The sequence below is a fragment of the Notothenia coriiceps genome, unplaced genomic scaffold (genome assembly GCF_000735185.1).
Source record: "Notothenia coriiceps isolate Sejong01 unplaced genomic scaffold, NC01 NC01_scaffold00023365, whole genome shotgun sequence".
In the NCBI taxonomy this organism is placed as follows: domain Eukaryota; kingdom Metazoa; phylum Chordata; class Actinopteri; order Perciformes; family Nototheniidae; genus Notothenia; species Notothenia coriiceps.
The window spans coordinates 1-4,829 of NW_011356066.1; the positions used below are offsets into that span (position 1 = coordinate 1).

Below are 4,829 nucleotides of genomic sequence, written 5' to 3' on the forward strand. Positions count from 1 at the left end.
CAAATATATATACATCATGGGCATGTTAAGGACAATGTTTAGGACAACTTAAAATCCATTGTTTAAAATGCTAGGCTGACCAATTGGCCACCAAGGACATGATTTTCATCCCTGACTGGAGTCGGCAGCAAGGAAAGGCAGATCACTATTTGCTTTGCATGAGTCTGTTCCAAATGATCTCACCAGCTGGATGAACAAGTTGTGCTGTGTGGTTTTCTTCTGGTTTTGGATTATGTCTAATTTCAGCTGTTTTGTCAATGGTTGACAGGTGATCAAGCCAGCAAAGAGAGTGTTGTATTTGCTCGACCCTCTTAAGCCAGATGGCTTTGGTGACAGTTCATACAAGGACATCTTTAGGTTTTTGTAACATAATTACCAAGCCCGGTTTTATGGCTTGTATGGGAATTCTAAATAGTTTATAGTATTCTAATACTGCAGTAACCACCTTGTAGACCAGGGGTCTGAATCTGATCAAATTCATTTATAATATATCTCCATTTCCACAAAGTCTGGTGTGTCATTAGTGGAACCAAAAAAAAAAAGTCTGCAACAGGATGCTATGAATTATAATGTTCATTTTGTTATAAGCCTTGTTCAAAGGTTGTTTTCAAGTTCAGCTTTATTCAGAGGCTGGTAAACGTCTTTTTGTTTGTTTTATTTTGCAATAGTTCAATGTAAGGAAATCCAAAAACATGAATTATATTGAGTATAGCGTTCCTTCACCAAATAAATTCCCATGTCTTATAATTTCTTTTGACAGTGACCTAGCGCACCGCATTGCTCCAGGTCAGTGGACAATAAAGTTCGGCAAAGACGTCAAGGTACATTTCTCCACCATCTCATACACCTGCTTTCACATGTCTTTATTTTCCCTTTGACCATGCACATCACTGTTATATTCCCAATACTTACAGGGTTTGCCTCACCAAACCACGGGTAATGACTGCGGTGTCTTCATACTGATGGTAAATTCCTCTCTTGACACTTTTTAAGGGGTTTTGTTAATTTTTGAAACTCATAACTTCACATATCTTTATCCTTTCACAGTATGCACTCAACTTCAGCACAGATGCTCCACTTTGGTTTACCAAGGTCAGTATTTATCCTCTGAGTTAGTATTTCAGGGGGAAGAGGGGGCTAACATTAAGTAGACAAATGATGAGGTTCCATTAATTTTCAACTTTATTATTGTTACATTTTCTTTTATCGTGACAGGCCTAAGCTTTATCCCATTGTATCGAGTCATACATGTTTTCTTATATTATGTTTTCCATCCATCCATCTTCTCCCGCTTATCCGTGGTCGGGTCGCAGAGGTAGCAGTTCCAGCAGAGAGCCCCAAGCTTTCTTTTCCCTGGCCACATCAACCAGCTCTGACTGGGTGATCCCAAGGCGCTCCCAGGCCAGCGAGGAGATATAATCCCTCCACCTGGTTCTAGGTCTACCCCTTAGTCTCTTCCCAGCTGGACGTGCCTGGAACACCTCCCTAGGGAGGCGCCCAGGTGGCATCCTAACTAGGTGCCCGAACCACCTCAACTGGCTCCTTTCGACGCGAAGGAGGAGCGGTTCACATTATGTTTTCATTCTAAGTTATTAAATGAACTCTGAAGATCTGCTAGTTGTTCTACGAGGCTACACCATTTAATACAAGACACAATAGAACAATTGGAAGCTCAGGGAAACATGTTGAGTCAGCAGTTATTGTCAGCGGATCAATAAACAGACGGCCAGTCAAACCGACGTGGCTTTTTGTGTTTGAGCTGCAATCCTCACAGCTGTTATTACCTGCCTTATCCCACTGGTTTTGACAGAGTTAATAAATTCAAAAATATTTAGGGCTCTGATGGGCCTTCATTCCTATGTGACTGCTCTGAATGATTCATGTGTTCCTAGATTCTGAATCAGTAGCCTTATGTTGTTGTCTATTTGTCTTTCTGCAGCTATATCCAAGATGTTGCTCTAACTACAGAAGCTACATGGTTATTTATTCAGGCACACTAAGGAAAAGATATCTACAATTCTTACAGTTATTTGGCCTCAGTATAGACACAACAATATTTAAATCAAAACTGGCTAAATATTCATTGGGAAACCCAGCAATTCTTTGTAAAATCAGACATTAAACACTCCCATAATACCCAGATGGAATTATCCTGGAATATCTTTTTAGATTGAATAGTGTGCAATACTGCATCAGTTTTCCAGAAGCCTATTGATATGTATGTACTAACAAATCAGGTACTGGTACCAATTTTGGAGATGTGTGGCGCAGTGGGTTGTGCGTTGGTGTTCGGGTCAGGGGGGTCACAGGTTCAAACCCCACTGCAGTCAGCATGTCGTTGTGTCCCTGAGACACTTCACCCCAAATTGCTCCTGTGGGGACTTACCACAGTATTGAGTATGTAAGTCGCTTTGGATAAAAGTGTCTAACAAGTAACATGTAATGTAATGTAAGCATGGTTCTCGGATATCAATCCCTACACAAAAGGATACTGTATGTTTGCTAGACATCGAAAACAGGTTATTTGCATGCTTTGATGGAAAAAATACAAACAATGCAAACGGCAGTAAGTGAATGTTTCTGGGTTGGATGACTGTAGTTATAGAAGCAGTTCTGAAGAGTATAATGTTCAACACCCTGGGGCTGCTACAGGATTAATACAATACAAGTGAGAAAACAATAAGCTCATGTGATAACCCCACACATATCTATTCTCACATGCCCTCATCTTCTAACATGTGTCAGAGGTGCTCACCCTTATTTAGCACCAGGCATGGTTGCAACAAATGTTTGGTATTGCCAGAAGCAGACTACATAGAGGATGACCATCTTTTATTTTCTTTATGACCCTGCAGCTACTGAAATACATGGTACACAACATTGTATATTTTCTTTTTAATGAAACAGATATTTCTCCATGAAAATGAACAAAAGATGCACCATTGGTGTCAACCTTGTTTTGTTGTTGAAATAACCCGCACTGTTAAGTCCCTTGTAAGCCTGTAGTTATTGGAACAATTTGAAACATTCACATAACATTTGTAACGGAGAGTTCATAATTCTTTAATCAATTGAGTGGTAATATATTTATTATCAAGATGGAAATGTTATAACTGAAATTAGTTTTAGTGCAACAATCACAAGAAAATCCTGAAAAAGGTGTGAAAGAATATATATCTAATTTATAATGTGAATTATATTTCCATGAACTGCAATCATGGTTGAAATGTCATAACAACTGAAAACATCACATTGTGTATGATGTTATAATAATAATAATAATAATAATAATAGATTTATTGTATATTTATTATCTCCCTTAAAAGAGAAAAAGTGCAAATGTTGATGAAATATCCTCCATTTATAATGTAAAATACAGCATACATCAATTTTGCATTAACAGTTATTACTTCGCTTGACCAGAAACAGGCTGATATAGCAAAAATATCAAATATTTGAGAATGAGGAAGTAATAAAAGCCTTCAGATATTTTTGCACAGCTCTGGTACTGAAAAGTGTATGTGTGCATTGGGTTTACCCACCCTCTGGAACTCCCTCCCTGCAGAAATCCGCAATGCGCCTTCTCTCAACATCTTCACATCAACCCTTAAAACTCATCTGTTCAACATCGCCTTCCAACACTAACTAACTCTCCCCCCCACTTACACTTCCATTTCTGCCCCCTGTTTTATGTTTATGTTTTATGTCTTTGTAAAGCGACCTTGAGGTTATGAAAGGCGCTATATAAATACAAGTTATTATTATTATTAGTATTATTATTATTATTAATGGTGTAGTCGAGTTGAAGCCAGGTCCTGCCTGAAGTCAGGACTAATCAGAGGCACAGCTCATACCCACGTTTATCCTGTGTGTGAGTGTGTGTTATCTGTGAGTTGTTGTCCAGCCCACAGACAAGGAGTATAAAATCTAGACAGGAAATTGACTTAAAACTTAAAGTGTAGCCTGCGACATCCTCTCCTGTGTCCTTTCTATTTTCTCTTTTTATTCTTTGTGTTTTATCTCTCTCTCTGTCTGCTGCTGGCTCTCTCTTATTCATTTTCCATTTGTGTCATTCTATCTCTCGCACTCTTTTTGGATTCCGTCCGCTTCCCTTTCCGTCCATCTTTCTGTGTAGAAAATCAATAACACACTCATCGGAAAACAGAAGCACTCATGAACAAATGAGACCAGACCTGTCTGGACTTTGTTCAAATTCTCTTCATGTTCATGTTCAAGCTCTGATTGTGAAGATATATGATCCTCACAACAGCAACAGTCAGAACAGACACTCCACTTTGTTAGCGAGGCTTTGAAGACCAAAACATCCTCTCATCACATATCTGTGCCTCACCTCAATACTCAGAGGGATATTTTTCATCAAGTAAAGGTTAAAAACAAACAAAGTATATCAAATAAATGATAAAGACTGTTCCTTTTACATTTATATGTCATCATATTTTGAATCAAACCCCCAGGAAGTTTGCTTGGCATTAAAGCACATTTTCGTAGTTGTCAAACTGTTGAGGACATGGCGTGTGTAAATACATCACTTTACATTTTCCATTTAAAGTGATATTTAAAACTCAGTTAATGGGGCTCATTCACTGGAGCTTCCACAAACAACAATCAACTTAATTATTACATTCAAATGAAGTACATTATTCAAGTTTACATTCATTTTGGATAATAACACAGGAGAAATGAGCGGAAGCGCTCTCTTTTCCTCTCTCCCTCTCCTGACAGCCTGTCAGTATCTCATGCAGCTCACTGATCCAGGAATGAGTGACCCGAAGAATACATATATTTATACCTAGTTTATCTTGTTCCAG

The 4,829-nt window shown here is 38.5% G+C and overlaps 1 long non-coding RNA gene across 1 annotated transcript; it reads left to right on the forward strand.

Moving 5' to 3' along the window:
- Positions 1-692: 692 nt before the first annotated feature.
- LOC104954460 (uncharacterized) lies at positions 693-1,208 on the forward strand. Its single transcript, XR_799334.1, has 3 exons — positions 693-821; positions 915-965; positions 1,048-1,208. It is a non-coding gene; the product is annotated as an uncharacterized lncRNA (long non-coding RNA).
- Positions 1,209-4,829: the final 3,621 nt, after the last annotated feature.